The sequence below is a fragment of the Balaenoptera physalus genome (assembly GCF_965194825.1).
Source record: "Balaenoptera physalus genome assembly, chromosome: 1".
Lineage (NCBI taxonomy): Eukaryota > Metazoa > Chordata > Mammalia > Artiodactyla > Balaenopteridae > Balaenoptera > Balaenoptera physalus.
This window is the reverse complement of record NC_138882.1, coordinates 21,012,930-21,026,293: the sequence shown is the minus strand read 5'-3', so window position 1 is coordinate 21,026,293 and position 13,364 is coordinate 21,012,930. Positions and strand designations below refer to the sequence as shown.

Below are 13,364 nucleotides of genomic sequence, written 5' to 3'. Positions count from 1 at the left end.
TGCCCAGTAGTGGGATTGCTGGGTCATATGGTAGTTCTATTTTTAGTTTTTTAAGGAACCTCCATACTGTTCTCCATAGTGGCTGTATCAATTTACATTCCTACCAACAGTGCAAGAGGGTTCCCTTTTCTCCACACCCTCTCCAGCATCTTCTGTTTTTGTGAGAGAATGATTTCAATATTTTCAGATCCACTAAATCATGGGGGATCTGCTGAGCAATATTTTGCATGGCTTATGTTCTACCAAATCAAGAGAAAAATCTAGAGAGGTAGAGGTAAAGGCCAAAAGAATAGAACACAAGTGTTTTTCCTTTTAGCTCTTGACCCTTATATCTGTCAGTTCCAAAATGGTCATCAGAGACATTTCCTTTTTTCTAATCTGGACATGAGTGGCTGGAATCTCATGAAAGTGTTCTTCCCAAGCTAGGAAGAACTCTGCCTTACCAGGAATCTTTTTATTTTTTCATTAAATAAACATTGCTTCATTTATATCTTGAGTAGCCCAATATATAGGAACTGCTTATCAAGATATACACTTAGGGGAGCCCAAAGCCTCCCATCTAGTCTGTTCAGACTATGTTTCTCCAGGGCAAAGAGGCATTTGGTTTGCCCTATAGCAAACATATAATTTTATGTTTTCCTTTTAGTAAGAACTCAGTATTTTATTGTTGACTGATCAGAACATTTTTATCCCATTGGTATTTCCCATCTAAAACAGCTGTCATCTCACAAAATTCCAGAATATTAAAAAAAATTAGCTTTTATGATCTGGTGTGAGCCATTGTGTTTAAATGAGATGGTATCAAAAAGCTATTCTCTACCTCATAAGGCTGTCATGGCAGAGAGTACCCCCAAGATCTACTTTTCTCTCTTTAGCTAACTTAAAGCTGTCTTGTTTGGGACGGTAGGGAGAAAAATGCTGGTTGAAAGTGGTAGGAAGGACAATGTCAGGATCAATGATAGAATAGCAGCAAAATAATAATTACTATAATTGTACTGCTCTGAATTTAAATGGCACTTTCTTTCCAAAGGTGTCACAACACTTTTATGAATAACTTTTTTGAATTCAAAAGCATTTACTGAAGAAGGTAGAACAAAATATAATTATATTGGAATTTTACTCTGAAGTATAATTCAATTCATACAAACTAGACTTACTGAAATAGAATTATTGACATGCACATGGACATTTTTAAGGTTTATTTTTGACAAAGGAAGTCCAAGGGTATGTGTCTTTGAGGAGAGCATTAAATATAGGTGCTAACACATTTTTATATAATGGAAAAGCAAAATCCAACATCTCCCTACTCTTAGCCCAACATTCTTGGTTGAGGTATTTTAAAGGACATGGCTCCAGGACACCAGTAAAAGATAAAATATTTTGTTCCTGGAATAGCAAGAGAAGCTAGAAAGTTTCTTGGCATATAGAAAAAATTAGATTCAAAAAATTATCTAAGACAGAGAGCAGGCAAGAGGTAAGCAGGAGAGGAAATGACAGCCTACAAGGTTTCTTGTCTTTCAGCTTTGGCCCACTACAAAGACTGTAAGTGGTCTTTTAACACAGTGAGTTAAGAATTGTCAGCCTAGAGAGATGACTTGAGGACAAGTATTTTATATTGCTCTTAGAAGTAACCCCCAGATTTCACTAGCTTCTGCATACTTTGTACCTTGCCCACACCTCCAGCCTCAGCTGAAAAGCAGCAGAAAGTAGTAATACCATGGCGGACTCTAGAGAAAAATTGCCTAGATTCAGCTCGTACCCTACTGCTTTGCAGTTATATGACCTTGAACAAGTGACTGGTTACTTATCCCATCTGCAGCTCTGTCTCCTTATGCTTAAAATGGGGATAATAATAATCGTACCTGTCTCATCTGGTTTGGGGACACACTTATCTCCACCACATGTATCTTCTCTTGTTACTTCAAATGCCATGTTCCTTCTCACCTCAGGGCCTTTGCACAAGCTATTCCTTCTGTCTGTAAAGTATTTTGCCCCATTCTTTCACTGGCTGACTACTGCTGATCTTGTAGGTCTCATCTTAAATTTCATTTAATAAGGAAAGCTCTGACCCCCATAATTTGGTTCAGTCCCTCTATTGTGTTCTATGTGCTGGTGTTGGCTCACACTGGCTGATGGGATCTGTTTGTTAAACATTCTGGAATTTTGTAAGCTTGGCTAGTAGCTTAAAATCACAGTGCAAGTGTTTACCCCCTGGAAATTGGCAAATGCCACATATCAGGACTATTACTTTTTAAGTCCACCACTGTGTGGTTATGTAGTATCCTCTACATTTTCTTTATCATAATTTTTATTATGCAGTTATTTCTCTGATTATTTATTTAAGACCTGCCTCCGTTACCAAGCTGTAGGCTCCATGAGACAGGAACGATGGATACATCTGCCTATCTACTGCTATACTAGCCGTACCTAAAACGAAGTCTGGCCTGGGCTCTTAACTCTGTTAAAGAAACAGATCTATAAAGAAGGCAGGCTGGCAATTGGCACATATGCTGCTTCCTTGGGCAAGAAGACAGTTACTCAGGAATTAAGGAGGTAGAACCAATGTTGACACTTCTGCTACTCCCTTCCGTGTGTCATGTGATAGCTGGTGGTGTAATCCACGATGTAATACTCGATGTGGGGCTGTTAGAAGCTCCTGACTACCGCAGGACTTGAGTAATCATGTGAGGTGAAAAGATGGCAGGCATGTCCATCATTAATGTTTGGAGAAATGTAGCCTCCTACCTTATTATAACCATCCTTCTTGGTAACTTGGGTAGCCCTAGAGATCTCAGAGATGTCTCTATGTGAGTACCTCTTTGTTACCCACACCAGCAACTTCAGATGGGACTAAATGATTGCAAAATTGCCTATTGAATAGCGTTCCAGGGTGGTCCTGGGTCTGCCACCCCTTGGTACTTTGCAGCTAAAGGAGGGTGTCATGTGGGTGTGTTTTGATTGCTTGAAGCCCATGAGTGGAGAAAAATCTAAAGAACTCAAAAAAGATAGCCCATATGGTTTAGCAGATGTGGAGAGACTGGACCAGACTCACCAGCTGAGCTGCAGTGGCCTGAGGTCCTGCTTCCTGGATCTTAGTGCCTTCAAGTTCAGAGAGTGACCTTCATGGCCAGAAAGCCCCCCAGAGTACCTGGAAAGTCAGCAATTTCTTTTCTTATCTGAGGCAGTTGACCTCTGCTGAGGTCAGCGTCCACCAAAAATTGACTCCAGTGGATGTACCTAGGATAGAGTTCTGCCTGCTATCACACAGAAGCTGTGCCAAGTCAGGTGACCTGGCATGAAGGACAAGTGGGTCCAGTGGAGACAGGTGTGTAGGTGCAGATACACACCAAGAACCTCTCCATGTTGAGTAGGGCAGTCAGTCACTGAGCTTGTAGATAAGTGGGGAAGGAGTCCCTATAATACCCAGTAGCCACAAACACAATTGAATATCCTAAATCAATTAGGAGAGTGACCTTCCCAATCTAGAACTATTGAATTCTCATCCCTTATCTGGCTTGGTGGATGGACAAGACTTTTCCCAGAAACTCACCAAAGGACCCTCATATGCTCACATCTCAGGGCAATGCCCAGAGATCAGGTTGCAGACAATCCAGGGCTTCTAGACTGGATATCAGATGAGCTGAGTTTACCCAGGTACCATCCAGGGAGCCTGAGAAGTTGTAAAATGTTCAGATTGTCAGGCATTAGGAAATCCAAACAAACAAACAGCTAGGCATTGTCACAGTCTCCTCAAACTGGCTAAACTTATCTGGAAAGCCTGGTTTTATTCACTCCTCTCCCAGGTATAAGGCAATGAGCCTCCTGGAGAGCATTGCTCAAGCTTCAATGCCGGTACGGATGTCCTGGGTACCATGTTAAGAAGCAGGTTCTGATTCACTAGATGAGAGATGAAGCCTGAGATCCTGCATTTCTACCACACTTTTGGGAGTTGCAAAGCTGCTGATTCAGGAACCACGCTCTGGGTAGCAGGTCTCAAGAGACACATTTCACAAAGAGGTAATTACCATACCACGGTGAGGAGTGGCCCCAGGAGTTCAAGATAGCTCCCTCTGGGACCTGTTGTGGGCCCTGCTTATGGGTCTGATTTTACTCTCCACACTTCAATTTTTAGAAAATAGAGATAACAAAATCTTTGAAATGGAGATAAAAATACCTGTTCTTTCTCAGCCTCTTAGCAATATCATGGGAAAATAATTTAATGCCTGCTAAGTGTCTTCAAATCCAGAGTGCTGTTAGCTCCTTACTTAAGAGTACCTTTGTACAAGGACAGAAAAGTGCTTCTTAACGACCCAGTGTCCACACAAACTGTTTGGCATCAGAGACTGTTGCAATTATACGGATGGCATCTTTGCTCACCCTGGTTGTTTGTCAAGCTGTTCACGTTCAGATGTAAGTTTCATTGGTTTATGCTACACGCCTTCCATGCCGTCAGTTCTAGGCTGAACTGTTCCTTTTAATAGGCTGATGGCAAACCTGTGGCTTGGCTACTCAGGGCCCATAAATGTCAGTATGCTTTCCCGGGGCTGACATGGTTTTTCACTCCTGAATTGTTTCTGACAGCCCCTGTGCGGCTAAAAGGCCAGGGCATTTTTAGTTTTAGTGAAGCAACACCGAAATCCTCCAGGTTGCAGCCAAATCCCTCTTTTACTGCTCTTGGAGTGCTAGCTGAGGGCACAGTGTATCCTCAGCGCCAGAGGCGCCGGCACAGATGGGGCTGCTCCGGGCTGATCCACCTATATTTAACACGGCCCTAATTACGCATAGGTCTCTGAGTGAGGAGGGCTGATGAGCCCTTCAAGTTCCCTGCAGAGAAATAGCCCCAGAATAGTTCCAGTGTTGTTTCTAATTGCAATGGATGAGCAGACTGCCTCATTAATCCTCCCCTATCAGCGTGCAAACTGGCTGCCCCAGAATAGCCCTGATCTCAGCCAGCCCACAGCCGGCTTTGGGACTGGTGGTTTTGTACATATTTGGAGAGGGAAGGATCTTCTCCCCGGGGATGGATGTGTGTGTTTAGGGGTGAGGAACAGTCTATGACTTCTGGAATCTTGGGTAAATGTAGGGACAAGATGCAGGAAAGGAAAGGATATCACGCTGGGTCTGGACAGCATTGGTTCAGAAAAGCTATGAAGTGGCTGAAATAAGACCTTCAAATGCCCCCAGCATGTTCTTAGGCCCTTTTACGTCTATGTCTGAATATTTAACTCTGTTCAATTCTCCTTGTTCTACCCTTTCTGTCCCTACTCAGTGTAGGATCTGATATCAGTTTTATACACCTTAGTATGAATGTGCCATTAATAGGTTTTTACATGTTTACAGCTTTACAAAAGATATTTTCCGTTACACACTCATACCATGAGACCCTCACAGCAATCTTGCAGAAGTTAGCAGTAACAGGCATTATTTCCATTATACAAAAGAGGAAATTGAGGACCGGCAAGTAACCATTTGTGAACACCCCAAGATCACACAGTCAGCAATGGACAGATCTTAGACAAGAAACCAGATCTTTCTCTGATAGTTCTGTTTTCTAGTTAGAGAAATACAATGTCTTATGGTCAGGATGATGCCATGGAAAGAGAAGCCTCTGGAATCAGATTGGGATTTCAATCTCTGGGACTTTGAGCATGTTGTGAGGATTAAATAGGATAATGTATGTAAAAAAACCCCATAGTCAGAAAAGTGCACGTAAGAGGAAAAAAATCATTTAATTCCACAACACTAAGCTATTTTGTACTTTCCCTTGGGGAGAAGGAGATAACCCTTTCAGAGCACAGGGTTCATAAAGTAATATGTGGACCAGTCTTGTTTCCTTCTCTCTCTCTCCCTCCTTCTTCTCCTTCCCCCTCTCCTCCCTCTCCAACCATTCATGGAGCCCCTGTATATGTTAGGATCTGTGGGAGATGCAGCAATTTAGAAATCAAGTTGCCCTCAAGTTCCAGCCCATTAAATCCAATCAATTTTTTTTTTTTTTATATCCAACTGCCTCTACAGTGTAGAGGCAAAGGAGAAAGAGCTAAATAGAAGAGATGAGAATTATAAGTAAAATTTGTTGAGCAGCTATTGGCTCAAGGAACTGTTAGATGTTTATATGTATTTATATGTATATATACATATATATTTTTATGTATGTGTCTGTAAAATTTTATTTAATATTCACAAAAAACCTATCATGTATTCTTCACATTATAGAGAAAAAGGAAAGTTCAGCAAAGATTAATAACTTTATTTAGAGAAGATACTTTATTGTCTCAACTTATCATCCAATATCAAGAAGGAAAAAAAGTACAGATGAAAAGCAAAAATGAGAGCCTTGCCCCAAAACACATAAATCCATGCAAATGAGTGTAGACATACAATCTATAATCACAGATCTTTAGGGACACGTGCAGTTATTTTCTCTTCCACAGGATCGAGTTCTTCACAGCCTTCTAGACCCATCTTCAAAGTCCTCCTTTTCCTCTCCCCATCCCTTGCTCACATGTATTGGTCTTTTCTACCGCTGTGCTCCTATAGTGTGTTGCATATACAGTGTAGTCTGCACTGCATGACTTTACTGTAATTTAAAAGTTCTCATGTCTCATATCTACCTCTTGTGAACTCCTGCAGAGGGATGACACCTGCAATGCCTGATAAACCAACTAAGAAATAAATGGAAAGAGCCCACTTCTAGAAAAGAGGAGACACTCCATAGTAATATTTACTATACATTACTGAATATTTAGTACACCCCAAACACTGTCTCCAATCCTTTATGTATAGCTTCTCATCCAGTCCTCATAACCTCCCCAAAAGGTAGGCATTATTATCCCTCGCTATTTCTTTTTTTTTTTTTGGTTAATGGAGGCTTTGCAAAGTCTACTACCTAACTCGGTCAGGGCTATGCCAGAATAGTGGGGAAACAGGATTGGAAGCCCAGTCTGAGTCACACAAAGCTGTTGCTCTTCAATCCCAATGTTCAGCTTCCTCCGATGAATGAATAAAAGAAGGAAATAAAGGGCTAGAGGATAGGTGAATAAATATAGAAATGAAGGAACTTAATCAGTTCCCTCTAACTCTTTTATTCTCTCGGCTTAACATCCCAAATTCCATCATCTATGGTTGGTATTGATCTTCTGAAGCTTTGAATAACCATCTCAGATAATGCAGGCACTCTAGAACACTGGTGACATAACTTTCTGCACTGCCTGAAAGCTGATTTTCTCAAAATGTAACCCTCCATGACCAGACCGCCAGTGGCCTTCTGTAAATGCCTAAGATTTTATCGTCAGGGCATTCCTTTTGACAAGGGGCTAGTAAAGTGCAAATTCCTATGGGAGGAGGTGTATATTTATTCATTGTTGGCCATTAACCTCAGCATTTCACCTCCACAAATGTTAAGGGAAAGTATTCATTTCCTGTGGCTTCTCTAACAAATTAGTACAACCTTGGGGGCTTAAAGCAACAGAAACTTATCCTCTCACAGCTTTGAGGCTAGAAGTCCAAAATGAGGGTGTCAGCAGGGCCACAAAACTTTGGAAGGCTCTCAGGAAATAGCCATCTCTTGATTTTCCAGTTTCTGGTGGCTTCCAGCTTTCCTTGGCTTGCGGCTGTATCATGCCTTAGTCTTCTCATCACCTACTCCTCTGTGTGTGTCTAATCTCCCTCCTCCTCTCTCTTATGAAAACACTTGTGACATTATTTAGATCCACCTGGATAATCCAAAATAATCTCCTCAAGAGCCTTAATATAGTCACATTGTGGACACTTTATCATATAAGGCAACATTCACAGGTTTCTGAAATTAGGGTCTGATAGCTTTGGGTGGAGGGGACACCATTCAGCTTACTCTAGGGAAGCTATAACCTTCCCCTGGGAAGACCCAACCACCCAGGTCTTCTCCAGGAGCTCAGTCCCACGATTAATTAAGAGGATGAACAGTCCAGTGCTTTGGAAACCACAGACCCGGTTTTTAAAGCTCCAGAAAGAGTTAAAACTAGTAAATACTTTTGAAGTCTAAGGAATCTTTGGACAGATTTCAAGCCCTAGGTATCGCTGAAGAGAGGAGGTATGGATGCGAAGTAGTCAGCCAGAGGCAACCTAAGGGCACTGAGTAGAGGATGAGACATTCAGCATGGGGGTTTAAAAGCGTGCATAGGACAGTACTGGGGTGACTACCTACATCAACTGGATTATCTCAGAATTTAAACTGGTCTGTTTAATAAGGTGATTATGTAATTCTAAGATACATCAGAATTTAAATCCTATTAATTTGTGTGACTTCCATCCAGTGACTTGGCCTTTCTGACTTCCTTAAGTGCTAAAGTAGGAGTGATCCTACCTGCCTCACGGAGTTACTATAAAGACTAAGATGATGTATATAATATAGTTTGTAGAGTGCAAAATGTATGGTAGATGTACAGCCAATGTTGGTCTTCCATGTGATTTAGAATATTGTGTCCCATGAAGACCTTTATACTGCAGGTGTAGATTTTGGGCTTAAGAAATCTAATCTAGTAATGCTGAGGTATACCTTTCCAAATTTCATTTTAAGAGGTCTTAAGCACACCAATAATGAGACGAACTGACTTTACCCATGTGCCTCCAGATATGATGCATTTAGAAGGACACAACATCGTCTTTGTTTTACCTACTAAAAATGTATATCCTATAATCAAACCATCAATCCTGAAAATATCAAATAAACCCAAATTAAGGGACATCCTACAAAATAGTCATACTATGTGCTCCAAATATATTGTCATAAAAGACAAAAAAAGGCTGAGAAAAACCTTCTGCTTAAAGCAAACTAAAGAAATATGGATATTTTTGTCCAAGATGGCAAAGTAGGAAGACCTTGAACTCAACTTCTCCATGGGCATGCCAAAATTACAGAGTAACTATCTGTGAGAACAGCCTGAAAACTAGCAGAAAAAGATTTTCCACAATTTAAGATATAAAGAAGGAACCCCCAACAAGACAGGTAGGAGGGATGAAGATGTAGTATAGTCAGGACTCACACCCCCAGGCTGGCAATCAACAAACAGGGGGAATATCACAATCATAGAGGTTGTCCCCAAGGATCAAGGGGAAATAAAACAAAATGAAATCAGACTCATAGATACAGAGAACAAATAGGTGGTTACCAGAGGAGAGGGCTATGGGTGGGGGTGAAATAAGTGAAGGGGATTAAGAGGTACAAACCTTTAGTTCTAAAATGAATAATGCATGGGGGTGTAATAAAGCATAAGGAATATGGTTAATAATATTGTAATAATTGTGTATGGGGACAGATGGTTACTAGACTTATAGTGGAGGTCATTTCCTAATATATGCAAATGTCAAGTCACTGTGTAGTATACCTGAAACTAACAAAATATTGTACATCAATTATATTTGAGTGAAAAAAAAAAAGAAAGAAATATGACAATTAAATGTATTGTGTAATTCTGGATCAGATCCTTTACCAGGAAAAATTACAATAAAGGACATTTTCAGGGACAGTTGGCAAAATTTGAATATAAAATGTGTATAAGATAATTTTCTGTTTATTTTTTAAAATTTTGGTAATTGTACTGTGATTATATGCGAATGTTCTGAAGAAATACACATGGAATTGTTTAGGAATGGGGGGCATGATATATGTAACTCACTCTCAAATGATTCAGAAAGTAATATATGCATATATTTAATTTATATATGTATATATTGTTTATATCATTGTCCAAAATTATATACATGTAATTTTTAAGTTTACATATACATATTTTTGGGGAGGGGTAAGAACATATATATGAATGTATGAAGTTTTGGACAATGATGTAATATGTAGATTGGCAAACTTTTAATAAATGGTAAATGTGGGTAAAGGATATATTGAAGTGCTTGCTACTTTTCTTTAAATTTGAAACTATATCATAATAAAGTCATAAAAGTTAAAAAATTAAATAAAGAAGTCTTGTAAGGAAGAAATCTGTATTTCTTCTGAAAACTAAAAGTGATGGTCAGGGGTTGGAGAGAGTGATGCACTGTCATGTGATTTTCTTTGTTTACTTGGCATACCCCAGTTTATAGCCTTCAACTGGGCATTCTCCTTCTCAGCTTAGGAAACATCCTCATACTAACCCTGCAGGTTAATTCTAAGTCTGAGCTGAGAAGTCTTATGTCTCCATTCCACTTCCCAGAGCAAGGAGACAGAATACTTAGAAAAGTAGAGTTAGTTCATCATGCTTGTACTGTACCGATTGCTTCTAAGACAGAGAGCATTCCTGGGAAAGGCTGGGGGTCACACCTGCAAAATTAGCTGGGTACACAGTTGCACATACCAGACTCTAAGTCAGGGTTTGATAAGATTCCAAAAGGGTGGTCATTGATGGGAACCCTGATACCAATATTAATGATCTAGTCCCTGATTTTCCCTCCTTCTTTCCAGCTTCATCTCTTGCCCTCAGCCCGCACTGTACCCCTGCCAGCACCTTTCGTGCTGCATCCATACTAATCAGAACCCACCCCATACTGGCATGGAGTTCCTTGCCTTTACCCAAGTTTCTCCCTCCAGCTGGAACACAAGATTGCAAATCAACTATACTTCAATTTAAAAAAAAAGAAAAGAAATATAGTCTGAGGCTGGGTTCAGATTATTGATCTAAATTATTTATTTATTTATTTATTTTCTCAGGAGAAAACATAGGAGTTAGAATTTTTATAATATGTTGCTGGCAGATGCACCAGAATTTTCCTTCTTGACAGATGTGATTGCATTTAAAGGTTTAAAAAATAATCTGACTCCCTCTCAAGAGGGTAGACTGAACAAATTCTATAAGTGCTCTCCTGAGCCTACCTCAAATTCCAAACACATAGAAATTTAAAGTAATAGATTTAAAGTAAATCGTTAAAAATACATTGCCAGTTTTGAAATCCAGAAGTAAATTCTCTAGGTATCAGAAAGGGAGATTCTAGAAATAAGAAATAAGTAGGATTTGAAGCCATGTGTCCCAGAGGGTTATACAATCAGGTGAAAGATGTAAGGTTCAACCACCCAAGTAAGAACAGGAGATTGGATAGCAAACTTTGTACCTGGTGGAATATGAAAATGTACTCCTTGTAAGAAAAAACAGCTCCACATAAAGCTTTGGCCCTTGTCCAAAGATACAGCACAGAATTAGGATGTTCTTCTAAATATAATGGAAACAGACTCAGCCATAACAAATAAGAGCCCTTACTTAAACATCATGTTTTGGAGTAAGATAAATCTCTTGTATTACCTATTCAGTGAGAAAATTCATAGACAAGAATCTAATATATAACTGATCCAGAAGTAGTGAACTCAAAATCGTCTCAGCAGAAACAACCATGCAATGGTTTTAGGGATACACCTCCAACTGTGGAAAAGTATAGGAAGTATTTGTAAAACAGGTCTGATAAATATTTAGTTCTTTTTCAACCTGAAGAAAAACCTTTTAAATGAGCATGTTTAAGATGTTCAGGTATAAGGGAAAGAAAATAATTCAAAGATTTATAATAGGAAATTATGAAGAAGAACTGGCACATTTGAAAATGAAAACTAGAAATTTTCAAAAATGAAAAATGTCATAAAAATAAAACACAATGCACAAAGTTAAACAGTAGACTATATTTACTAGAGGAGAGATTAATAGACTGAAAAATAATTTTGAGGAAACCACTTAAAATGTCTGAGATCAAGAAAAATAAGTAGAACATTTGGGGGAAAAGTTAAAATGTATAGGGAACAGAAGGAGAAGTTCTGACAAATGTCTAATAGAAATTCCAAGAAGAGAGACTAGAGATAGTGGGAACAGATAATATTCAAAAAGATGGTAGTAGAGAGTTCAGGAATTGAAAGGAGACACTGGATGCAGATTGAAAAAGGAGCAATGACAATGAAGTAGGATAAATAAAAACAAATTTATATTTAAATACATTGTAGAGAAACTACAGAATATCAAGGAAAATCAGAAAACCTTCAAAGTTACCAGAGAAAGTTTTGCTTGTAGTAAAGGAGGGCTATCAATTTTTTGAAAACACCAGAGACCTGCTGAGGTCATTCTGAATTATGGAAACAAAATCCAGGAGAATAAGGAAACCTAGAGAAGTAATCATGGCATTTGGGCATGCTTTAATGCTAATGCATCTTACACTTCTGGAAGAGTCAGCTGTGAGGCTGAAAAGTTGAACAGAACTTTTGGCAGGCTGAGAGGACTAAGGGAAACATTGGAGTTCAATGTTCCCTCCTTCAAGGGTGGAAGGACACTGGTAAATCTCACAGGTTTTGGATTGGTACCCCAAGGGATTATAGCCTTGGACTAAGAATATGTAATGAATATATCAACCTTCATAGAGGTTGTAATCAATCTTTGCAGCATTTCAATCACATATTGAGTAAAGTGAGTCTGGGCTTGAGAGTGCTCCTAGCACTGCCCTAGCTGATAGATATAACATTATCCAGAGCTTCATATATATATATATCATATATATAAGACATATATATCTTTGAGACATTGGATTTAGATTTTATGTTCACTTTATTAATATCTCAAGATAACTTTAGACTTTTGGAAGAGAATTAGACACTTAAAAAAACAAATGTAAATGATATCACTAAAATATATTAATTGAAATTAAAAAATCAAAGGATGGGTTTAACAAAGATGAGACATAACTAAAGAAAGAATTAAGGAACTGGAAGAAAGATTAGTAGAAGAAAATTTCTAGAATTAAGAACAAAAACCCAAAGAAATGGAAAATACATATGGATAAAGTAAGATCCATATGAGGAAATACATACATGATTCAATGACCTGCATGTGAGAAAATACAGGCAATACAGTGACTATATGTGTAATTAGAGTCCAATAAGTAGAGGAACAGGAGAAACAGACAGAAGCAATATTTGCCTAGATATTGGCTGATACTGCTCTAAACTCATGCCATATATCAAGCTACAGATGCAAGAAGCACTATGAGCCCAAAGAAGGATACATAAAAAAGTCACATCTAAACACATCATAATTAAGCTTATAAAAAAAAGATAAAGGGACAGTCATAACAGTCATTAGAGAAAAAAACAATTACCTTCAAAGGAGCAACAATAGGACTGACCAGCTAATTTTTTCAACCAAAATAATGAAAACTGGTAGAAAATTGAATATCTTCAAAAAGCTGATAGAAAATAAATGCCAACATAAAATTCTATACAAAGTGAAAATATCTTTCAATAATAAAAGTGAAATAAACACATTTTAAGTATAACCAAAACGAATAGGATTAATCATCAGACTGGCCCTGAAGGAAATCTAAATGGTATTCTCAAGGCAGATGGAAAATGGTCTCAGCTGGAACTTGGA

At 38.7% G+C, this 13,364-nt stretch overlaps 1 long non-coding RNA gene across 1 annotated transcript in view; it reads right to left on the bottom strand.

Moving 5' to 3' along the window:
* The window catches only part of LOC309644610, a 773,586-nt gene that overhangs the window by 233,934 nt on the left and 526,288 nt on the right, over nt 1-13,364 (bottom strand). The window lies entirely within an intron of this gene.